Source organism: Microcaecilia unicolor, chromosome 3 (genome assembly GCF_901765095.1).
Source record: "Microcaecilia unicolor chromosome 3, aMicUni1.1, whole genome shotgun sequence".
Lineage (NCBI taxonomy): Eukaryota > Metazoa > Chordata > Amphibia > Gymnophiona > Siphonopidae > Microcaecilia > Microcaecilia unicolor.
The window spans coordinates 367,586,877-367,613,156 of NC_044033.1; the positions used below are offsets into that span (position 1 = coordinate 367,586,877).

Here is a 26,280-nt window from a genome sequence, read left to right on the forward strand (position 1 = left end):
TACAAAAGTATTGCCATACTGGGAAAGACCAAAGGTCCATCGAGCCCAGCATCCTGTTTCCAACAGTGGCCAATCCAGGTCACAAATACCTGGCAGGATCCCAAAAATGTACAAAACATTTTATACTGCTTATCCCAGAAATAGTGGTTTTTCCTCAGTCCATTTAATAACGGTCTATGGACTTTTCCTTTAGGAAGCCGTCCAAACCTTTTTAAAACTCCGCTAAGCTAACCGCCTTTACCACATTCTGTGGCAACAAATTCCAGAGTCTTCAAGTCTCTTCACACGTGTCTTCTGGAGCAGACCCCATACCATTTGAGTCACTTTCCTCTGAAGTACTTCATGTTTTTTAGATCCATAGGGCTCCTTTTTTTAAGCAGTGACTCGCTATACAGGAATTACCGCCGGGCTACCACAGTAGTCCGGCAGTACTTCCCACGTCTAGTGTGCCATCATTTCTGGCGCTACAAAAATTTGTTTTTGTAGCACCGGAGTGTAACCAGCAGTAATCAGGGAGTGTCGCGCACTGGCCGGTTACCGCTGGGTTAATGCGGGAGCTCTTACCGTCATCTCAATGGGTGGCAGTAAGGGCTCCCCCTCGAAATGGCTGTGCGACAAGTGCTTTACATGCCTCCCGGCCATTTCCTTTAGGAAAACGAGACTTTCCTTTTACCAGCTGCAGTAAAAGGGAGTCTCGGTGCGTGTGTAAAACATGTACTGACACCAGTGCCGCCCCCCCCCCCTTTTGCCACAACTTGGTAAAAGGGGCCCTTAGTTAGATACAACCTCCAAAACTGAGCAAAGAACTCCAAGTGAGTCTTCACTAATGACTTGTACAGGGGCATTATCACCCCCTACTTTCTGTTAGTTATGCCCCCTTTATGCAGCCTAGCATCCTTCTGGCTTCGTCTACTGCCTTGTTACATTGTTTAACCACCTTGAGATCTTTAGATACTATTGTCCTGAGATGAAATTTTTTAAAAGGGAAGCTGTTTTGTCTGATGTAAAAAAAATTGGCAAAAGCTGGTGGCACCATATAAACTATACCTTCATGAATCTGATGAAGTGGACTCTGGCCCTCAGAAGCTCATACCTCAATAAATTGGTAAGTCTACAATGGAAGGTGCCTCCTGCCTCTATCAATGTTGTTGTCCCAAGGTCTTTCGCCTTGTCCCTTGTCACACACAGCTTCTTTGGATTTCTGTACTCCAAATGCATTACTTTGAATTAAAGCTTAACTGCCAATGCTCTGGAAAGAGTTTATTTTAATGAATACACAGGCTTTTAAGTGGCTTCAATTGAGTCACTGTTTAAAGTACTGTGGAATGAAATGTACATCATTTGTCCTCTGTCCACTACAGAACACACGAGTTAGCATACGTTTGCAACTTATGAAGTTTTTGAAGAGAAGGCCAGAGCACATGGCAGCAAGTGAAGTTTTGTCATCTCCATCCAAGTCATTGAAGCTGTTTCATAAAAACGAAATCCTGGGTGTTGGGCACAAGCGCTTCTACAGAGGACATTCATAGTACAATTTTCAGCTGCTTTTCTCAATGAGCCAAGATCTACTTTGAACTACTACAAGAAAATACATGACTTCTACTTCTTAGATGCTGACTAAAGTGGTTATATTTGTAAATTTTGAGATTTATGATATCGATGCATTTCATTTATTGCACAAACTTTTAAGCACTTCAATCACAGTGCACTATTGAGAGGGAGCCCTATGAAAGATAACGTATTACTCGATATAACAACCGCTATGCTAGTCTCGGTGCGTGGGTGAAACATTATTTTCAGGGCATAGTTCTTATCTAGTGTTGCACTTTTTGTAGGCAACACTTTACACAGATCTTATTGAGACTATCTGGAAAGTGTTAGCATTGTCTTCACCTATACCCCACGGAAAAATAACTGGTTCAGTGCTGCTCAAACTTTTTCTTGCCATGACCCCAAAACAGCTGTCCAGCAATGCCGCATCTTCACCAAGGCCCATCATAATGATGTGCCTCTGTAGTGCCTGCTCATGTTGTGAACCCCACATGTGGCGTTCACGACCCCTTTGAGTTTGCAACCCACAGTTTGGGGAGTACTGTCTGCTCTGTATGCTTAGTGGAACTTAATCTTTATATTCCGTAAATATGAGGAAGTAGTGGTGGAGAGGAAAAAGCTGTTCTTCTCCTTTGCAAAATTTGAGCTTTTCTAGATACCTTTGATGAAAATATTCCGTAACCTGCAGCCTATGATATTACTGTTAGTGTAAAAATTGACATTGCTGCTACAGATGATATAAATCACAAATTATGAACTATTATTTTACTTTATGATGTTCTATTCTATGCAATTATTAAAAATAGCAATAAAAGGTTGACATGAAAAAAGAAAAGAAAAGCTTAACTGCCAAACATTAGACTACTCTTCTAATTTCTTGTCGTAGAGAAGTAGCCTAATGGTTAATGTAGTGGGCTGAGAACCTGGGGGACTAGGTTTGATTTCTACTGAAGCTTCTTGTGACTCTGGGCAAGCCACTTAACCTTCCATTGCCCCAGGTACAAAAACGTAGATTGTGAGCCCACCAAGGACAGAGAAAGTACCTGCATACAGTAAATGTTGTACCACAGAAAGGCACCCTATGCAGTCAGGCTTTTGGCAAGGCCACTCTACGGAGGCCATTCTTGCCTCTATTCTGAATGATATTCACACAGCTTTTGATGAGGGTCAAGATTTACTATTAATTTCTCTGGACTTAATAGCTGCTTTAACTTGGTTTACCATTCTCTGCTTCTCATTTGCCTTGCTTCCATAGGTATCACCAAGACTGTCTATTCATGATTTTCCTCATTTTTTTTATAATTGGCAATACATAGTTCACACATCTCAAGGTACTTCTGCATCCTGTATTCTTCATTGCGGTGTTCTGCATGGTTCTATTCTCTTACCTCTCCTTTTCAATATTTTCCTGGCCTCCCTCAACCACCATGTAGAAATTGAAGCACATTCCGTAACAATGCACATAACTTAATCAGTGCTGATAGTTGAATGCTAGCGAGCAATTATCAGTTCCTGCTACATATTCTACATAGCGGTGCACGTAAATTCAAATGCACATTACTGCATGGCTATAGTTGTGGAATGGGTGGAATGGGCATGGCTATAGGTGTGGAATGGGTGGGTTTTGGGTATTCTGGAAAACTACATTCAGGGTTATAGAATACACCTGCTCAGCATCTAACGTAGGCACCAGTATTTATACCAAGTTTTACTTGACGTAAATGGCCACGCCTAGAATTAGGCGCTGTCATGGCCTCTCAGCATATTCTATATACTGTGGCCATGGGGAAATTTAGGCTTATTCTATAAAAATTATGCCTAAATTAAGGTGTACTGTATAAAATGTGCTTAGACAAATTTCATGTTGGTGTCAAATTTTTAGGTGTGATATGTGGAGGGGCATTTTCGAATGGGGATGTCCATCTCTGAAGATGTCCCCCCAAAGAGGTGGGGCATCCTATATTATCGAAACAAGATGGGCGTCCATCTTTCGTTTCGACAATACGGTCAGGGTCGCCCAAATCTCAACATTTAAGTAAAGTTGACCAAATGCTCGTGAGGGACGCCCTTCTTTTTTCCATTATCGGTCGAGGACGCCCATCTCTTAACCACGCCCCTGTCCCGCCTTCGGTACACTGCCAGCATGCCCCTGTGAAATTTGGTCGTCCCCGTGACGGAAAGCAGTTAAGGATGCAAAAAAATTGGCTTTCGATTATGCCAATTTGGGCAACCTCGGGTGAAGGACGCCCATCTCCCGATTTGTGTCGGATGATGGGCGTCCTTCCCTTTCGAAAATAAGCTAAATAGAATCTAGTCCTAAATGGCTTTGAATATTGAACCCTTTATGTTTGTTATGCTGGTTGTGAGGTACTGAACAATTACAGGAGTTTATGATGAGCCACGGTGATACTAGAGTCTAAGACTGTTGAGAAATAGCTTGTGTTTTCCTTTGAGATCTCTCTCGGTTCTTTTAACCTTTCCATGCACAGGCCTTGCAGATCAGGAATGTGCTGATATTATAATTTGGATAACACGTAGAGCATGCACACAGATTCTTCCTATCCAATGATCAGAAGGAAATGTAATTAGCACATACTAAAGATTCTGGAGCTTGCTGTCATGAAAATGTTGCTCAATTCCTCTGGGAATAAGACAAAACTCACAGACAGCCTGACTTAGTATCCCCAGTTCACTGGGTTTAGAAAGTAAAGACAGCCCACATGAGTCTGATAATAAATTTAACCCACAGGGCATAAAGCACATTAAATTGCTGGCATGGATCTCGAAGCTCTCGTATTTTATCCCAGACCAATTCATAAATGTGTTCTTTGTCAGCATTATTCAAAGTGTCAAGCAGATATCAGTGACCCTGTAATGACCTGAGACAATTTTGTTTCTCACATCTAAACCGAGATAAAAATGAGCAGAAAGCCTGTCTCAAGCAAACCTGACCCAACTGTGATCCAGTTCTGATATTGCTGGGATGGAAAGCCAAAGTCTGAAAACACATTCCAGAAACAATATAACATTTTAGAGCAACTGGTTTAAATCAAATTCTGCTCCTTCCAGGAAAGACAGACAAACGTGTCATCAGCTCAAAGAGTGAAGATACCTGTTAATAGGAACAGATAGATGGCATGAATAATAGTAATCCCAGGATCCATTTTGTCCTCACTGCAGTGCCATGATGCTAGGCATGTCTAGCTATTAACATTAAAAAAAAAAAGTCAAAAACATCTATTTTTTTCTAGTAGCATGCAGTGACATTTAGACAGGGCTGTGGTGAGTTATGCTGGTGATGTGTTATCAAAGGTGGCAAGGGAGGTGAGGGGGAAAAATTATACCCCATCCATTGCTTCCCTTCTTGGCTGCAGTACAGTAGTGGGGCAGGAGTGTTAGGGGGCATGTCACACAGGGTGTCTTTCCAGCTTACATTTAGAATGGGGAATTCAGTAAAACTGATTAGCAGTTTCCTGGAAACCTGACCTGTTGGCCTCCCTTGAGGTCTGGGAATGAAGACTCACCATAACCTTCCTCTTAGGAATGCTTCCTTAATACCCATGTATGTGTTTAGCTCTTTCTCCACACCAGTGGCGTTCCTAGCGTGGATGGCACCCAGGGTGGATCGCCGATGCGCCCCCCCCCCCAGGTGCAGCGCGCCCCCCACCTGCGAAATGACACCTTCCCCCCTCCCCAGCAAAATGACACCCCCCCCGGATGCACGCCACTGGGGGAGGGGTGCCCTAGCACGCGCCTGTGGGCTCCAACTTCGCGAACTTCGCTCGTTCGCTGCAGCTCCCTCTGCCCCGGAACAGGAAGTAACCTGTTCCAGGGCAGAGGGAGCTGCGTGAACGAGCGAACGAGCGAAGTCGGAGCCCACAGGAACGCGCCGCGGCACCCCCCAGTGCCGTGCACCCGGGGCAGACCGCCCCCCCCCCTTGGTACGCCACTGCTCCACACTAAACCTTTCTAAATTGCTCTATAAATGACTTCTTAATTTATTCAGCTAAACATTTGGTGCCCATCACATAATAAACTTTCATAAGCAGTCTAGTACATATGAATGAATTGCTGCCTGTAAAAGTCACTCATTATTTTAAAATTTTTAATCCAACACAGAAAAAAGGAGTCTGGCGAGGTGCATAGCGAGCAGCCACACATAACATGGCGGCTGCCACGTGATAGCTCCCCGGCTCACGCTGTCCTCCTCTTTCAGCTTCCCCACCAGGCAGGAGTGACATCATGGGAATCCTGACGGGCATTGGTGGGGATGTCAGAAGAGGGTGGGATCACAGCACTGCAGTGTGAAATAGGAAATAAAGAGCTGCCATGGAGGCGGGGGAGCCTCTTAGGCGGCGAGCAGTGGATTCGTTTCCCAGACCTCCCTCACTTCACACTCCCCGGGGTTGCATGGGCACAAGGTGTATCTCTAGTTAGTTCAAACTGTTAGATAGGCTAATCATAGGTGTACAATACAAACCATAAGTAATTTTACTGTTATGTTGTTATAGCAATTGTTCATACAAATTGTTACTTCTTTGCACTATTATGTTACTATAGTAATTGCTGATGTTCTATGTTATGGTAGGCAAATGGGTAGGCGAAGTGGACTCTTTGTTAGTTATCTTCCTCTAAGATTGCTGTGTATAATTCTTCAACATTGTCACAGCGAGCCTAGGAATTACTGGAGGTGCTGGAACAGCAGGCGAAAGGGAGTTTGGCCACTTTAGGCAAGGGACAGGAACACTCACTGGTGACAGACTAAACACCTAGCTGGCTCTACATGGCAGGTGGAATGCTGGTCTGGGGTGCAGTCCAAAAGCAGAAGGACACACAGCCACGCTGGGGGCGGAGTTATGGCTGGCCGCCATGTGGAACAGTGAGTCATGCTCCCTAGGTGGAAAGGCATGGCGGGGAGCGGAAACCTCTACAACGCAGCGTTCAAGGCTCAGGTGCTTCCTCGGGTTTTGTTTAATGTGGTTCAATAAAGCTGTGGCCATCTATTCCCAAAAGAAAATTTGTTTCATGCTTTGTCATTGTGTGACTTAAATGTGAGGCTGGAGGGCAAGAGGTGTGTAGCCTGCCTATGTTAAAATCTCTGTATATTGGGATTTGCAAAAGAGATAACCATACTTTAAACAAGGTACAGAATGTGGCAGAAAAAGAGGGGGTTTGTGAGGTGTCCTTTTACTAAGATATGCTAATGAATTTAGCACACACTAATAAGTAGCTTGTGCTAAAAGATAAGATGCCCATTATATTCTTATGGGTGTCTTATCATTTAGCACATGCTAATTGCAGTGCACCTTAGTAAAAGGACCCCTAAGCTGCCTGTGCTGTTGATTTTACTTCAACAAAAAGACAGACCCAGCAGGGTGGATGAAAAAGACTGGAGATTTTATTTCAGAACTTCACTATGACTCAGCACAGACCATGTTTCGGCAAAAGGGCCTGAGTCAAGAGTCTGTAGAGTTAACACAAGATGAATTATAAGTACAAATGGAATTGAAATCAAATCAATCAACAACCTTAACTGGAAAAAAACCACCGCATAAACAAACAGAATGTTTGTCGCAATGAAAATGTGCTGAATGAATCTCCCGTCAAACACATAGAAAAAATATATAAAGGCTGTTGATTGAGAATTTGATGCATGAAACATTATTTACAGAGGTTTATTTAAAAAAAAGTAAAAGACTGGATGGCTATGAATGCATTAAAAATTTAAGGGCCCTGTTTACAAAGGCATCTACATGAAGAGCATGCTAAAAATATTATTATAGGAATATTATGGGCATCTACATAGTTAGCATGTGTGCTAAAAACGCTAGCGTACCTTTCTAAAAAGGGCCCTAAGCCAGATAAAATTACAGTATTATGGATGGGAGGTCAATATGCTGAGTTGATCCAGACAGATAGTGATTTAGAAGGAGTGATTATACCCATTTTCATCAGGGATAAAAATAGTGGGTAGGTGGGTTGATGTCAGGTTATCTATGGAAACTCATGTAAATATGGTTTGCAAATTTTTGACACCTTGGTATTGTCTTATTTGGATTGTGTAAATATTGTGCTCCTGGGCCTGCCTGATAAGTTTTACAGAATGTAGCAGTAAAAATGATATGGGGAGGGAGTGCAGTGGAATATGTTATGTCATACTTAATCAAGGACCATTGGTTGCCTGTAAAGGCTAGAATATTTGTACTCTATGTATTTTATATGGGATGGCACCAAATTATATGTCACATTTTAGTACAGTTTACCTTTTGGGAAGAAGCTTACCCTTGAAATCTGAAAATAGATTAGTTGTTGTACCAAATTTATCTGTGATTCAATCATTCACCCTCAATCCATGAAGTATAAAACTCTTATAGGTTATAGCCCTGTTTTGTGGAATTCTTTACAAAAACAATTTAGGATGATTTCTTCTTATAAGCTGTTTAGATAGCATTTCAAAACATGGCTTTTTCGAAGGTAACTGTTGCTGAATTAAATTGATTGAAGGAAATATTATGATTTATTGATTTTTTTAACTTTATTTACACATCTAAACAGAAACAAACACCAGAATGGAACAGATGAAGAACATGAATTTTATTTATTTTATTTTTGTTATATTTGTACCCTGCGCTTTCCCACTCATGGCAGGCTCAATGCGGCAGGCAATGGAGGGTTAAGTGACTTGCCCAGAGTCACAAGGAGCTGCCTGTGCAGAGAATTGAACTCAGTTCCTCAGGACCAAAGTCCACCACCCTAACCACTAGGCCACTCCTCCCTAATCAATAGCTTACAAACCCTATCAACCCCACCCCTACCTCACCCCACTACCCACCACCACACGTTTATCCAGCAGTACTAATTGTCTATCCAACTAAATCATAACAAACAATTCAATCATTGAAGACCCGACTACAAGCCACATGGGACAGCATGGACCAGAAGGATTCCCAACACAGCTGCAAGTGATGACTCGGTCTCATATCCCAGTCCTGCACTGCTGCCCGCTCCAACAGCAATAATTGAATTATATAGGTGAACCAGTGTGACAATGTAGGAGGGTCTGCACTCAGCCACTTAGCCGAAACTTTCAGATCCAATAGTACTACACACGGTGGAGAAAGTGCTTCATCCTCTTAGGAACTGGGTGAGGGATATCATAAACCTCAAATAAGCTGTAGGAATCGTAATGCCACCAGACGCACCACTTTTGACTCACAGGAACAAAGAGTTGCTTCCAACAGGGGCAAACTGCAGAACAGGTCCAGAACATGTGTAAATATAAAGTATCCTTTCTTTCTTGCCCTTCTACTCTAATATTCTCATTTGTATCTGATATCACCCTGAGTTCTTTCTCTCTCTCCGGTTTATGTAAGCCACGTTGAGCCTGCATGTTTGTGGGGATAATGTGGGGTATAAATACATAAATAAATAAATCAACGTGGCTCGGTTAGCATGACATCAAGGACAGGAACCCTTAGACACCAACCCCGCTTGAAAAGCACACCAAGCAGCAATGTACATCCAAAAAAGTAATTTGTAGCGTAAATCACAATGAGTTCCATCTGTGGTCTAATTCTGTAGAGTCTTCAGATAGTGTTGCAAATGTTTGCCGGAGGATGTGGCAACAGCAGTTAATGTATCTGGGCTTTTAAAAGGTTTAGACAAGTACCTGGAGGAAAAGTCCATAGTCTACTATTGAGATAGACATGGGGGAAGCCACTGCTTGCCCTGGGTTTTGTAGCATGGAATGTTGCAGCTATTTGGGTTTCTGCCAGGTACTTGTGTCCTGGACTGGCCACTGTTGGAAGCAGGATACTGGACTAGATGGACCATTGGGCTGACCCAGTTTGGCTATTCTTATGTTCAGCTTGGAGCTCTAACTGCAAATCAGAACGCCACACCCAGGCAAAAACCGCATAGACCACATCAAGTTCACAATGTTGTAGGGTATTTATGATGACACCTGAGCGGCACCACCAGCTGGGGATCTAAGCAGTACAGCTCGGTAAGGGTTTCTCAAGTTTCCAAGGTCAACATTGCTACTGGCAGCTGAGCAACATAATGTTTCAATTGTAGATCTGCAAACACATCTGTAGATTTTGTCATTGCAGATCAGATCAGCTCAACAGAGTGCCTTATTAGAAAGCACCTGGTATAAATAACAGAATTCTTGAGTCTCCCAACAACACCCATGTAGTATGACTAGGCAAGAACGCCCTGTTGCTCTGTATGGTTAATAATGGGGACGTATGAAACAGGAGATTAAGCAAGAAACCACATCTTGACCCCTCGGTCTCATCAAATTTCCACCTATTTCTAATTTACCTTTCTTTTCAAAGATCCTCGAGAAAGTGGTTCACAATCAACTTATTCGACATATTGAGTTTCGTAATATTCTTCATCCATTTCAAGCAGGCTTAAGAACAAATCACAGCTTAATATTTCTTTGGAAATTAGAAAGCTTAGATCAGCCTATATTTTGCTAGTGGCACCTAATCTCCTGACTGTTGCCTCCTCTTCATTACAGCAGGATTTGGCCCCTTCACTCTTACACTTGGGGCCATGAAGAGACACTATGGCTTACCCCACCCTTGTTACAGCTCTACTACTACTACTACTACTACTACTTATCACTTCTATAGTGCTACAAGGCATACACAGCGCTGTACACCATACATGAAAAAGACAGTCCCTCTCAAAGAGCTCACAATCTAAATAGGACAAACATACAGACAGACAGACAACTAAGAGGTAAGGGAATTAAAGAGAGGTGGGGATAAAGGGACAGGGCAAGTGAGTAGTGGTTAGGAGTCAAAAGCAACGTTAAAGAGGTGGGCTTTTAGGGAATGTCAAGGAAGAGTGATTTTTAGAGCGTATATGTCTAAGTTGCGCTTGCATAATATGGGAGGGGTGGACTTGCCTCAATGTAGTAAGTGTGGGGGGACTCAATGTACCTTTTATCATGCTTTGTGGGACTGCCTAGAGATAAAGAATTTCTGGGCAAAAATTTTCCGTTATCTGGGACAAATATTGAATAAACATATGTCGCTACTACCAGAGAATGCCCTATTGGGGCTGGATGTTCTGTCGGGGGCTGGTGCTGTCCATCATAATTTATTGCTATATAGGGCGTTTTTAATTAGTAAAAAATGCATATTAATTAATTGGGTCAAACAAGAAGCTCCCACATATTGGCAGTGGCGTAACAGACTACATGCTTTATTATTAATGGCGCTACGAGATGTACACCTGAAATTTAAAAGACAAAGAGAGTTTTACCTAACTTGGAAATGCTATATACACGCCCTTGCACCTCGTGCTCGTAATTCTATTGTCAACCAGTTGGAAGAACCCCTTACTCATACTTGAGAGAGACAAATACCAAACGCTGGAGATAGTAGATCCCTTTATTCAGAGGGCATGATCCTTATGGTGGGGAAGGGGAAGGGAGGGGGGATAATGGGGGGTAAGGGGAATGCGGGAGGTTAGGGGACAGGCGACTTCGGGGTTTGGTGATGGGTGGCGAAGGGACTGTGGTATTAGGAGGTTTATGAGGTTCATCCTAAAGAAGGTTAAGGAGTAGGGCTTGTTGTTTCCTATAAGGATATGTTACGCAGGGTTTCTTTGAAGGGGAGGGGATAAAACAGATTAACAGATAGTTGAAATGTAATAATTTTCTTGAGAACATTTACATATTTGAGTTTTTTTATCTCCTTTTTTTGTGTGTTATATGGTTAGACAATGGAATGTGCTTCATTTGAATTGTCATCAATAAAAATGTTAAATTCTAAAGAGGTGGGCTTTTAGTCTGGATTTGAAAAACTCTGACATTAGATTACCTTTATACTGAATAGAATTAATATACCGTAGTTCCTCTTCAACCATTAGATTACATCAGGAACAAACACTCAGGAGGAAGAAAAGATTTATTTGAAAAGTTAATGTTTAATGCTACAGTTCTTATTCATCCTGGGTCATTAGATAAATCTTTATCCAGCCTATTTTTCACCACTGCAAGAAGAAATTGGTGTCATAAAACATGAGATACTATGACAGGTTTTGCTGAACATCTTTTTCCATCAGAGTTTCTAACTTTATTTGGTCTGCTCTCACCTTCCAAGTCTGAGATGCTCGATTTCCATTTACTGTGCTCTCAAACTCCTTACTATCTTGGGAAAGTATTACTCTAAAACAAGTGATTATAAGAAATGCTTAAAATGTCTGTCCTCAGCATGTGAACAGTGTGAGCTTCATGGAATTTTAATTTGTTTTGTTTAAAGTCCTGCCAAATAAGCCATATGGAGAAAGAGAAATCTGTTTCTGCTGCAAAGATTATGAGTTCTCTGAGGTCTCGACTGAAAAGGTGGCTTCAAATATCTGCAGATGTTTACTCAGGTGAGTTAATTTTGGCTTAGAAACATGAACACGGAAAGCATGTCATACTCAGAACAGAGAACAAAAGACAGTAAATGAATGAAAGAAGGATATTGTGAGTGACTTTTTAAACAATATGACACACGAAAAAGTTGCCAATATTATACTATGCATTAAGCTAATGAAGTTCAAAAATAATGTACCATGGACTAGACATTAAATGGGAAAGGGAAATGGGACTTGATGTACTGCCCTTCTGAGGTTTTTGCAACTACATTCAAAGTGGTTTACATATATCCAGGTACTTATTTTTGTACCAGGAGCAATGGAGGGGTAAGTGACTTGCCCAGAGTCACAAGGAACTGTAGTGGGAATTGAACTTAGTTCCTCAGGATCAAAGTCCACTGTTCTAACCATTAGGCTACTCCTCCACTCCTATGTTAAAAGTCTGAAAACTCCACAGAGAAATCACTACCATGCTTAGATGCTCACACTTACATCTGCACTATGGCTGGGGGAAGTGCGAGTGTCTAAATGTTAGGCATGTTGATACTCGGTTATGCCAGTATTACTACTACTACTACTACTATTAAACATTTCTATAGCACTACTAGACTTACGCAGCGCTGTACAAATTAACATGCTTACAATCTAAATTAGACAGACGAACAGACAGCTAGGGGTGGGGAAATTGCAGTGGTAGGGGTGATAAGTGAGGGTGTTGAGTAAGAGAGTCATGGTTAGGAGTCAAAAGCAGTAGCAAAGAGGTGGGCTTTAAGCCTAGACTTGAAGACAGCCAGAGACTGAGCCTGACGTACTGGCTCAGGGAGTCTATTCCAGGCATAGGGAGCAGCGAGATAGAAGGAACGGAGCCGGGAGTTAGCAGTGGGGGAGAAGGGGGATGACAGGAGACATTTACCCAGCGAACGGAGTTCACGGGGAGGAGTGTAGGGAGAGATGAGAGCGGAAAGGTACTGAGGAGCTGCGGAGTGGATGCACTTGTAGGTCAAAAGGAGAAGTTTGAACCGTATGCGGAAGCGGTTAGGGAGCCAGTGAAGCGACTTGAGGAGAGGGCTAATGTGAGTATAGCGACTCTGGCGGAATATAAGATGCGCAGCAGAGTTTTGGATAGATTGAAGAGGAGATAGATGGCTGAGCGGGAGACCAGCGAGAAGCAAATTGCAATAGTCTAGGCGAGAGGTGATAAGGGTGTGGGTAAGGGTTTTGGTAGCGTCCTCGGAGAGGATTCTATAAAAGAACGTTGGCACCTAAATTCTTTTATAGAATAGGCTCTTACCACACACCATCAGAATGACTAATTGTAGGTGCCTTGTTATAGGAATAAAATATATCTACGATCATTTAAGAAAGCCTCTGTTTAAGAAAAAAATGATTTTGATTTAAAAAAAAATATTGCAGTATGTTATTACCCGAATGGACAAATGGATATATGAAGAATAAGTACTTTTGAAATAGAAAATATTGCTAGTCTTGTGTTTTTGTTGTCTTAAGAAAAGACACAGTAATGTGCCATAAATATTTGTTCTGCGGAATCTTTTCTAATCCTGCCTGGCACTCAGTGGTTTCTTGAAAATCAAAACAAGTAGGTTGTTTGGAATCTAATGCTAGGCAAGTTTGCTTTAAAAATACTTCTGAACACTTAGAATTTTGATGCTTATCAAGAAATAGTGTTTACTCAGGATGGAATGTTTATATTCATGCAAACAGACATTTACCGTAAGGGGCTGGTTTATTAAGGTAATGTTAGAAAATAAAGTTATATGGGTTTCTTTCTGTGCTTGTAAAGTATGGACCTAAGAAGTGCTTTTTAGCAACAGACAAGAAAAAAAAAAGTCACACTGAAGGACATATTTTAGAGGGATAATTTTCTAACAGGATGACCAGACAGGGAAGGCACATGTGAAAAGGCAATAGATATGCCTGTGCCTTTATTTATTTTATTTTATTTGACACATTTACAGTGGGGGAAATAAGTATTTGATCCCTTGCTGATTTTGTAAGTTTGCCCACTGACAAAGACATGAGCAGCCCATAATTGAAGGGTAGGTTATTGGTAACAGTGAGAGATAGCACATCACAAATTAAATCCGGAAAATCACATTGTGGAAAGTATATGAATTTATTTGCATTCTGCAGAGGGAAATAAGTATTTGATCCCCCACCAACCAGTAAGAGATCTGGCCCCTACAGACCAGGTAGATGCTCCAAATCAACTCGTTACCTGCATGACAGACAGCTGTCGGCAATGGTCACCTGTATGAAAGACACCTGTCCACAGACTCAGTGAATCAGTCAGACTCTAACCTCTACAAAATGGCCAAGAGCAAGGAGCTGTCTAAGGATGTCAGGGACAAGATCATACACCTGCACAAGGCTGGAATGGGCTACAAAACCATCAGTAAGACGCTGGGCGAGAAGGAGACAACTGTTGGTGCCATAGTAAGAAAATGGAAGAAGTACAAAATGACTGTCAATCGACAAAGATCTGGGGCTCCACGCAAAATCTCACCTCGTGGGGTATCCTTGATCATGAGGAAGGTTAGAAATCAGCCTACAACTACAAGGGGGGAACTTGTCAATGATCTCAAGGCAGCTGGGACCACTGTCACCACGAAAACCATCGGTAACACATTACGACATAACGGATTGCAATCCTGCAGTGCCCGCAAGGTCCCCCTGCTCCGGAAGGCACATGTGACGGCCCGTCTGAAGTTTGCCAGTGAACACCTGGATGATGCCGAGAGTGATTGGGAGAAGGTGCTGTGGTCAGATGAGACAAAAATTGAGCTCTTTGGCATGAACTCAACTCGCCGTGTTTGGAGGAAGAGAAATGCTGCCTATGACCCAAAGAACACCGTCCCCACTGTCAAGCATGGAGGTGGAAATGTTATGTTTTGGGGGTGTTTCTCTGCTAAGGGCACAGGACTACTTCACCGCATCAATGGGAGAATGGATGGGGCCATGTACCGTACAATTCTGAGTGACAACCTCCTTCCCTCCGCCAGGGCCTTAAAAATGGGTCGTGGCTGGGTCTTCCAGCACGACAATGACCCAAAACATACAGCCAAGGCAACAAAGGAGTGGCTCAGGAAGAAGCACATTAGGGTCATGGAGTGGCCTAGCCAGTCACCAGACCTTAATCCCATTGAAAACTTATGGAGGGAGCTGAAGCTGCGAGTTGCCAAGCGACAGCCCAGAACTCTTAATGATTTAGAGATGATCTGCAAAGAGGAGTGGACCAAAATTCCTCCTGACATGTGTGCAAACCTCATCATCAACTACAGAAGACGTCTGACCGCTGTGCTTGCCAACAAGGGTTTTGCCACCAAGTATTAGGTCTTGTTTGCCAGAGGGATTAAATACTTATTTCCCTCTGCAGAATGCAAATAAATTCATATACTTTCCACAATGTGATTTTCCGGATTTAATTTGTGATGTGCTATCTCTCACTGTTACCAATAACCTACCCTTCAATTATGGGTTGCTCATGTCTTTGTCAGTGGGCAAACTTACAAAATCAGCAAGGGATCAAATACTTATTTCCCCCACTGTATATCCCACATTTTCCCACTTAGTTGCAGGCTCAATGTGGCTTACACAATACTGTAGAGGTAGGCTCCGGTTCAATAATACAAATACGTGGAGGGGCATAATTGAACAAAAACGTCTATCTCCATGGGCGTTTATCTCCGAGAACGGGTCCATGAAGGGGCGGACCGAACCGTATTTTCGAAAAAAATAGACGTCCATGTTTTAATCGACAATTTGTGAGCTGGGCGTTTTTGTTTTTCAGTGATAATGGAAAATGAAAGCGCCCAGCTCAAAATCATTTGTTCGTGGGAGGGGCCAGGAGTCGTAGTGCACTGGTCCCCCTCACGTGCCAGGACACCAACCGGGCAACCTAGGGGGCACTTTTACAAAAACAAAAAAAAAAAGGTAAAAGAGCTCCCAGGTGCATAGCACCCTTCCCTTGGGTGTTGAGCCCCCCAAATCCCCCTCAAAACCCACCGCCCACAAGTCTACACCATTACTATAGCCCTAAGGGGTGAAGGGGGGCACCTACATGTGGGTACAGTGGGTTTGGGGGTGGTTTGGAGGGCTCCCATTTACCAGCACAAGTGTAACAGGTGGGGGGGGGATGGGCCTGGGTCCACCTGCCTGAAGTCCACTGCACCCCCTAATAACTGCTCCAGTGACCTGCATACTGCTGCCAGGGAGGTGGGTATGACATTTGAGGGTGAAAATAAAAAGTTGTGAAACGGCATATTTTGTGGTGGGAGGGGGTTTGTGACCAGTGGGGGAGTCAGGGGAAGTCATCCCCGATTCCCTCCAGTGGTTATCTGGTCATTTAGGGCACTTTTTGGGGCCTTATTCGTGGAAAAACAGGGTCCAGGAAAAGTGCCCTAAATTCTCGCTAAAAACGCATATTTTTCTTCCATTATCGGCGAAAGGCGCCCATCTCTGATCGCCCGATAACCACGCCCCAGTTCCACCTTCACCACGCCTTCGACACGCCCCCATCAACTTTGTCCGCATCCGCGACGGAGTGCAGTTGAAAACGTCCAAATTCGGCTTTCGATTATACCGCTTTATTCGTTTTTGTGAGATAAACGTCTATCTCCCGATTTGGGTCGCAATATAGGCGTTTTTCTTTTTCAATTATAAGGTGGATAGTATAGTAGTAAGCATGTAAGATACATAAGTATAAAGCAACAAAGAAATAAAGAGAGGGTGGTGATGGAAGTCTATAAACTTAGGTGGTCTTTTACTAAAGCTTAGCTTGTGTTATCTGCTGCAGAGCCCATTTTATTCCTATGGGCCCAGCTGCAGATAATTCGAGCTAAGCTTTAGTAAAAGACCCCCTTGATTCGCTGAAAGTCCCTGTACAAAGTTACTCCTGCTCTAAGAAGAATGTAGGTTAGGAAGAATTGGTACTTATGGGAGTACTTTATAGATCACACACTTCCAACTTACTCAGCAAAGCAATAATAATAATAATCTGTCTTGTTTGAGCTTCAGAGGGTGGTGATCCTCTCTCTGCCATATCTCAATAACTTAAATAGTAAATAAATAAATAAATAAATAGAATGAGTGGAGAAAAACAACACACCTTAGATTCATGAAACAACACTTGAAGACACAGTCCACTTGCTGTCATCAATACAGTCATTGGCATAAAAAAACTGTACTCTACTATAGATAGATAGATAGATAGATAGATAGATAGATAGATAGATAGATAGATAGATAGATAGATAGATATACTATATTTATTTAATTTGTTTTTACATTTCTATCCCACATTATCTCAAGGGAAGCTCAGGTTCAGTGCGGCTTACATATCAAAACATTATAGAACAGTACATAATATGTAAAATTTAGAAGATTTTACAATATAACCTTATGCAAATATTAACACCTGGAATCAAACCAAGATAGTAGGTAATGGTTAGATAGAGACGTAACAATTTTATGGAAGTGTTGAAGGTTAGAAAAGAAAGCGCTTGAATTGAGCATAGGGTAGCTAATAGATATTGTAGCATTAATCTGTAATATAGGGATGGGTGAAATGGGACTCAGTTCTATGGCCAGGGGTTCTTAGAGAGGATAAAGGACTAGAAGGAAGGCGTTTCACCACATGCATAAAGTGCTCATTCTACCCCCCCCCCCCCCCCCACCCCCACTCTGTCTGTTCGCTGCCTCCATCAATGCTTACACACGTATATGGGGGAATTCTAGATATGGAGCCAAACTTTATGCATAAAAGTGCCAAACAATCAGAGGTGGACAGCACTTTTTTGACACTCATTGCGGTGTGCCTGGATACTTAAAGCTGGGCCCTGTCCGGGCACTGGTATTGAAAATCTGGGTTTGTGATGCCAGCTTTCTCTTATCCAGGATAACTTTTAAATTAGGATATCTTTTGTGGAAGATAATACAGGGCCTAGTACCATTAAATACGATTTCCACTGTGCATTATTCATTAGTGGGATGATTCTATAATACTCGTAACCTGTTTTCATTTGATTACCCAAGTCCCCAGGGTATTATTTCTAAGAAAATTTTTTCAGATCTATTTGCATATCAGGTTGCCAAATTTTGGGAATTTTTGCCACCTAATTTAAGATTTTTACCTTGTTATGGATTGTTTAAAATTAATCTAAAGACTTTACTGTTTAACAGATATGTGATTAATAAATAATCATATATATCCAGAATTTTTTTTTCTTCCTTTAAAATGAGTTAATTTATAACTGTTTCTGTATTGTGACATCCTAGGCGAATCGTGTCCCGCTGTAACCCGCTGTGAACAATTGAATACGGTATTAGTGGGCTATAAGTGGCCTAACTGTAACTGTAAGTGCAATATTCAGCACATAACTGCCTAAGAGAAACCGGACAAAGATAGGACTTTTCTTCAGCTTGGAGAAAAGGCGGCTGAGGAGTGATATAATAGAAGTCTACAAGATAATGAGCGGAGTAGAGCGGACAGATGTGAAGCGTTTGTTTACACTTTCAAACAACAGCAAAACCAGGGGACACAAGATGAAGCTAGAATATGGTAGATTTAAAACAAATAGGAGAAAGGTTTTCTTTACTCAGCGTGTAGTTAGACTCTGGAACTCGTTGACGGAGAATGTAGTGACAGCAGCTGGCCTTAGGGAATTTAAAGGGGGTTTGGACAGATTCCTGAGGGAAAAGTCCACTGAACATTATTAAAAAAAAAAGTGTTGTTTTTTTTTTTTTTTTGGGGGGGGGGGGGGGGGGTTGCCGGGTTCTTGAAGCCTGGGTTGACTGCTGTCGGAGACAGGATGCTGGGCTTGATGGACCTTTGATCTTTCCCAGTATGACGGTGCTTATGTACTTATGTAGGACTGAGTTTTATGCGGTCTGATTTGTCCAGTTAACTTAGGGGGTCTTTTACTAAGCCACAGTAGTGTTTTTAACTGGCAGTAGAAATCAGCTGGCGGTAAAAACCAAGTCAGTCATTATAGGGCCCTTTTACAAATTCCCTTAAAACGTTTTGTGCTCAACGAATTTGGATTTTTCCAGATGTTGCTAAAACAACACAAGACAGAAGGAAAAAAATTTTGACTCTTAGAGAAGAAACAAGAGCTATAGGGCCAACATATTTACTAGCATACCCTTGTAAATGTTTAGTTAAATATATGGGCAACAAATATGTTTTCTTTGAACCGGAGCACCTTAAAACATTCTTAGAAATGAAAAAGCTATCCATTAAGCCAAAGGAGTAAAAGAAGGACAACATGACTGATTATTTAAAGAATATAATGGGAATATAGGCCAGGCCATTTGCTAATGTGTGTCTGATAGGTTTTTGTTTTGATCTCCTATTCTCTTAATCACCCCCCTGCCATTTTTGTGGTCTAAAGAATTGAAGAAATTGACTTAAAAACATTTTCTTTAACTTGTTACCTTATTAATTTGTACTCAATATTTTTCAATGTATTACAAATACATGTTTATTGTGTGAAGATTGTTAAAACAATATAAATAAAATATATTTAAAAAAAACAAAGGAGTGTAAGGGCTTATGCATGTGCAGTGCACATCAAATCGGCATTACCGCCTGGCTAGTGCATGCGCCTAGTGGTAATTTCAAGTTTGGCGCACGTCAAAAACCCGCGGTAGAAAATAATTTTCTATTTTCTACCACAGAGGCGTTCCTGGCAGCAACAAGGGCATTCGGCATTCACTCAGTCACCCCCTTCTATCCAAACACCACACCAGAAGCCAATTTCTTTAACAAATGTGGATTTATTTAGGCCGCAGCCAGGTCCGCAAAAATTTATTTATTGTAAACCTTCACATAAACAATCATTGGTAAACATCATTGATAAACATCTCCCTCCGAGTACACAGCCCTTCTTGCTTATATTACTACAGGCTGTGCCGTCCAAGCACCCTGTTCCTCCTCAGTGCTGTCTGCTATAGCACGCTGTGCAATCAAATGCATCCCGTACAAGGATGCATTTACCACTTTAACCAGGCTGTGCCGTCCAAGCACCCTGTTCCTCCTCAGTGCTGTCTGCTATAGCACGCTGTGCAATCAAATGCATCCCGTACAAGGATGCATTTACCACTTTAACCAAAGCTATTGGCCCCCTGGCCGTCCAAGCCAGGAGACTAGCCGTGTCCATCTTGTTCTGTAATCCTGCCCGCATGCAGGCATAACATTTTGCTCAGTATTGTAACTTGCAACAGGTCATTAACATATACATAGTAACTCAGTTTGCCATATTATCCGCTGAGGTGCTGTGTACTCGTCGCTAATGTTACCTAAGTTCCATAGCTTATGCCACAGCCCACGGCAACGACTCCTCGTTCGCCGCGGGCTCCCCCCAAACCCTGGCTGCGACCTACCACCAGCGTAATGGCTTCAATAAAATTCTGTAAATCAAAGTTGAATATATCCAGGCCCACATCCGACAGATGGACCCCATCCGATCTATATAAACCCGCACAAGATTCTTTAAGGAACTCATGCACAATCACTTGCCCTTTAATTGACCCCATAAATTTACCCATCCACCTATTAATTTTTTTGCGTGTGCCATCGATCGCTGTATGCGACCTCTCGCCCCTCCAAACTCGTCGTGGAATAATATCCGACCAGAAATGCAGGATGAGAAACTGTGGCGCACTGGAAGACATCAACTCCCACTCTATGGTTGGCAACAATTGAGCCCACAGCATCCCTCTCTTACCCAACCATCGTACAGCCACCTTCCCCCTCGGAAAGCACAAATTCACCCCATCAGGTCGTACAGCTGCCCTCTTATGTGCCCAATGCACATAAGAGTGACCACAGATCCATATCTGGTACTGTTCCACCACGTCACCTGCAAGTCACATGCAATTAACATATTATCAAATATGGCAAGTCACATGCAATTAACATATCAATTATGGCAACAACAGGAAAGCCAACCCATGCAATTAACATATTATCAACTATGGCAACAACAGGAAGCCAACCCAAGTAAACCCCACTGCAAAGGACCACCCACCCTAACAGGGCTAACCCTAACAGGGCTACTAATGTGAAGGCCGAATGTATCTTTTGTACGCATTCGATCCCCACCGGCCTAACCGTTTAATTTGTTCACATGGAACTCCATGCAGAGCAGCCGAAGTCGCCGCCCCAATCCGGAATGAGTGCGCAACTGCAATACTTTGATGAATCGAAATCGAGTCAATGGGGACTCATTAGCATGAAGCAGCAGCCAGACACCCCCCATTGGTCTAATCTGCAGGTACTGTTGCAGATTGTATAAAGGACATGTAGTTTCCGGTAAGTGTGGTCTAATCCACGTGTGAACCTCTGAATCAATCCCCGTCTGTGTAATAGTCACATCCCGCATTAACAAACCCTTGTCAGCCCCCGCAGACTTAGACTGGGCCACCAACTCACTCACCCTAAGGGCCCCATGAAAAGCCAATGCGAAGGCACAGCGGTATAGCCGTACCTCAAATGGCGAATCACACACCTCATCCATAACTGCAAACAAGGCACACAAATCACCATGTAAAATAGGTTGATGCTTATCCACTGAGGAACCTACTACCCTGTGCCACCCTTTCATCATCCTTGACACTACAAAGGCCTGGGTGGGATTCTCCCAGCCAAACAATTTGGAGAAAAAATTAATACTATCAATTGTAATAGCCACCTGTGCCCTACTGCGACCCTCCCTTCGAGCAGCTGATATAAAGCCCACTAATGCATCAGTGGTGAACAACCCTCCATTACCAGACTCCATCATGTGCTGCATATAAAACAGAAATGCTGAGATATACTTCTTCCTTGTTGCCGGCGACAATGCCTGAAGAGCTAATTCCCACACTTCACGGGGCCATAAGTCCAAACAATGTCTGGCACTGTTGTCGGCCTGTTGTCTGCCATGGGAGCCTTGGATCTGAAATCTGCAAACTTAAAGCGAGAAAGAGCATCTGCTATAATATTCTGCTTCCCAGGAATATGCTTCGCCTTTAAGGATATATTCCAACTCAGACACTGCAAAACTATCGCCCTTATCAAATTAATAACTGGCACTGTATTGGCGGATAATCTATTCAAACTCTCCACTACTGCCATATTATCTGAATTAAAAACAATAGCTTTATTTGCCAAACCCGACCCCCAAATATGTAAAGCCACCAATATGGGAAATAACTCTAAAAAGGTTATATCCCGTACAATCCCTGCCTGAATCCAGGACTCAGGCCACAGGCCACTTTTCTGCACACCACGCTCCTTGAAAATATATACCAAAACCTTCACCCCCTGCCGCATCTGTAAACAGTTCCAATGCATCTGCGGGCTGCGGAAGGTCCTGCCATAAAGTTCTACCATTAAACTGCTCCAAGAATACACCCCAGACCTCTAGATCCTGCCTAATGCTTTGTGTCACGCGAATATGATAGTGAGCTTTCATTACCCCTCTTGTCGCTAAAGCCAGCTTTCTGGCAAAAATGCGGCCCATTGGCATTACCCTGGTAGCAAAACATAACAAACCTAAGAGCTCCTGAAACTGTTTAAGAGTAGCTTTTTTAACTTGTTGCATCGCCCGCACTGCCTGAAGCAAGCGTCTAATTTTATCCGCTGGCAGACGAGAACACTGGGCCGGCACATCCAACGACGAGAACACTGGGCCGGCACATCCAACTCTATACCTAGGAACGTTATAACATTCACAGGTCCAACGGTCTTATCCTCAGCCAAAGGTATCCCAAAATGAGCCGCCACCCGCTTGAAAGTGCTCAACAAAACCGAATGAGCCGCCACCCGCTTGAAAGTGCTCAACAAAACCGCGCAGTCTCCCGCATCCTTACCCACTAACAAGAAATCATCCAAATAATGGACTACCGCCCCTGCTGAAGCGACCTGCTCAACCACCCAATGTACAAAGGAACTAAATTGCTCAAAAAGGGCACAGGAAATAGAGCAGCCCAAGGCACAGGAAATAGAGCAGCCCATCCATCGGGACACATTTATCAAAGTAAAAGTGCTCATTGAAACGGAACCCCAACAGCGGAAAAGAATCTGGATGCACCGGTAACAAGCGAAAAGCCGACTCCACGTCAGCCTTAGCTAAATAAGCCTGACTCCCATGACCCCTGATTACTTCTATCGCCTTATCCACAGAAGCATAGTGCACCGAACAAGTTATAGGATCGATAAAATCATTAACCGACTGCCCCACGGGATAAGAAAGATTATGTATTAATCGAAACTTCCCGGGCTCCTTTTTTGGAACAATCCCAATTGGCGAAACTATCATGGCTTCAAAAGGTGGCTCACGAAATGGCCCAGCTATTCTACCCTTAAGCAACTCCTTCTGAATTTTCTCAGCTGCAATCTGATGATGTGCATGTATTGAGACCGCATTTCTGGGGTAATGTGTAGAATGCAATAAAGGGCCCTGATAAGGAATAACATAACCCAAAGTAAAACCGGATGTGATGGCCTCCGCACTCAATCATAGTAACGTGCCAGCCATACCTGCATACGCTCTAACTTAATTGGCGAAGGCGCCAGCTGACCCCAACTACTGACCAGTGTATCCCGACGGCATAACCGAGTACCCTGGCTGCTGCTTCCTGTCTCTTTGTTGCCGACATTGCCCTGCTGAATGTCCCCCCCCACACACTGCACAGACATGCCTGAATTTACAGGGGTGCCACGCGCAATGCCCATTGTTGAATTGTCTACAAATTCGCTTTCCTGCCGGCGCCCCAAATTGCCTTTGAGATGCCGGCCCAGACTGAAGGGGCTGGCTGCCCCGCCACCCCGTACCTTCCATGTAATTAAACCCCTTATCCTGTGTGAAAGGTCTCTGTACGGACATCTCATCTAGCCATAGATCCACCACTCGATGCTTGCTGCAATCCAAATGGCGCTGTGTTTCCCTTCACAGCCCTTCTTCACCCCTCCTCCCTACCCGCCCCTTTTCCCATCACCCTTCAATCTCTTAATCTCCCTATCCACTCCCACTCCTCCCTCCCTCTCCTCCCCACCCCAGATTCTTCCTGAGCCTTCAGCCCGGTTGTAATCGGCTCCCCTTTAAGGGTGAGCCTTTCCATTAATCAGCAGTTGGTGTACTCTGAACAGTTACCACGTGGGCAACGCATGAACCCTTACTGCTATGTCAATGGGTAGCGTTAAGGGCTCAGGCAATAAATAGGTACTGGTTTTAATTTTGCCGCACGTCCACTTCCCGGCCCTCAACCCTCCCCCCTTTTTTCCAGATGCAATGAAGAAATGGTCCAGTGTGCATCTTGAACATGTGCCCACGCTACCACAGGTCAGTTTTTGGTGTGCCTTTGTAAAACAGCTCCTATATTCCTATGGACGTCTTGGCATTTACCACCAGCTGATTTCTACTGCACGCTAAAAATGTTACTGCGGCTCAGTAAAAGACCCCCTTAGGCAGTTAAGGGCTGAATAGCTGTACTTAACCGCAGAAGTGCTGATTCCACCTCCAGACACGCATAAAATTGCCAGCCATGGCTTTAGCGGTTAGTGCAGATATTCAGCAGCACTACCAGTAAGTGTTTATGTTGAGGTTTATTAGGGTTTATCTTATAGAAGGCCAAAGCAATGTACAACACAAAACATGTTTAAAATAGAAAGGAACTCCGTTAAAAGAGCAAAGATAAGAAACCATTCACACATAATAGAATTGGGAAAGAGAGAGAGAAGGAGAGGGAAATGGGGAACAAGAGAAGAGGGTGGGAAAGGAAACATTGTACCTCAAAGTTTACTCATAAGACCGGCATCTAGCTAGGGACAAAACCAAAAGCGACCTGGAAAAATAAGGTTTTTAGATTTTCCTTAAATTTGGGGAGAGATTGCTCAGATCTAATATCTGCAGGTAAGCTGTTCTGGAGATTTGGTGCCAGGAAAAAGAAAGTGGAATGACGAGTAGACTCACGGAAGGGCACTTTCAATAGTGTGTCTAAGTCGGACTTTGGACGTTTTCTCCTAAATATACCAAATCCAAATAGGAAATATACCCATTTTTGAAAAACAAAAATGTCTATCTTTTTTTCAAAAATAAGGTTTTGTGCTTTGTGTGTGTTTCATTGTTCAGATGGACATTTAGACTGAGAAGGACATACATGCATTTAGGTGACTCCTTAAAAATTCACCTTCCACATGACTAATTCATGATCTTACAGTGAAGTTTAACAAGGCCAGCACAAGTCATTGAAATATCACTTTTGACAGTATTCATATAGTATGAATTACTGTTAGTGGCCAGGAGCCACGCATTATCTGCCACTAAACTGAAATCGGCAACATATCTTCTTACCTCCTAGAAATATGATCTGTTTTACAAACCATATTATTATTAATCATGAAAGTGTTCTGCACATTTTTTTATTTATAGATTATCAAATTTACATTCATGCAATGAACATAAATCATTGAAATTCGACAAATATTGATTATAAAATGAAATACAGATAAGGTAATAAATGAACATAATTTAGTCCACAATTTATGATCCAAGATCTAGGAAAACCGTCTCCTTACCTCCTAGAAATATGATCTGTTTTTCAAACCATATTATGTTTACTCATGAAAGTGTTCTGCACATTTTAATGGTTTTAAAGATATGATAGTCTGTACAATCAAAATTTGAACTGAGCAGACAACCCTAACCATGCACATAAAACAAAAACCCCAACCGAGGACTGGAGCAAAATGTTTTTGCTGACAAAGCTCAAATGGAAGAGCAGATGTACCATTGGATTTCATGCTCCTGGGCAAAGTAAACAGTTCTCTCCGTCTTGCTCAAGCAGCATGACTGGACACCTGATGAGATTACTGCAGGTGCAATCTTGGCAGAGGTAGTTTCGCTGTTGGATTATTATCATAAACAGCCAAGATTTATATGGATCAAAAAGCAAGACATGCATGCTGTTCTATTTCGTAGGTCTTGGTCAGTTGGAAAGCACGTGCAATGACTGTTCAACACTGCAATCTATCACAACAGGAGAATCAACTTTCCTACCAAGTAAGGGAGGAGAGATTGTTATGTATTTTGGGCCCATGCAAGAAACATGCATTGAAAAATTTTTCAATATGATATCTGGTACAGTGTTTATGCACACATTAAATTGGGACATACAGAGCAAGGCACTAATTTTGCTCAGCTACTACAAATTATATAGGTTAATCCGTCAGACAATGGGTTTGAATGAATTCTCAATATCTCTAAAACCATCACCTTATTTCTTCATAGGTCCATTTTATAGTGTTTAGCAAAAACTCCACACTCTAGAAAAAATTAAAACGTCATG

The 26,280-nt window shown here is 42.7% G+C and overlaps 1 long non-coding RNA gene across 1 annotated transcript; it reads right to left on the bottom strand.

The window, feature by feature from the left end:
• Positions 1-550: 550 nt before the first annotated feature.
• LOC115465124 lies at positions 551-26,052 on the bottom strand. The gene is made up of 3 exons (XR_003941329.1): positions 26,041-26,052; positions 23,052-23,057; positions 551-661 (listed from the first exon to the last, which is right to left on the bottom strand). It is a non-coding gene; the product is annotated as an uncharacterized LOC115465124 (long non-coding RNA).
• Between the last annotated feature and the right edge of the window lie 228 nt (positions 26,053-26,280).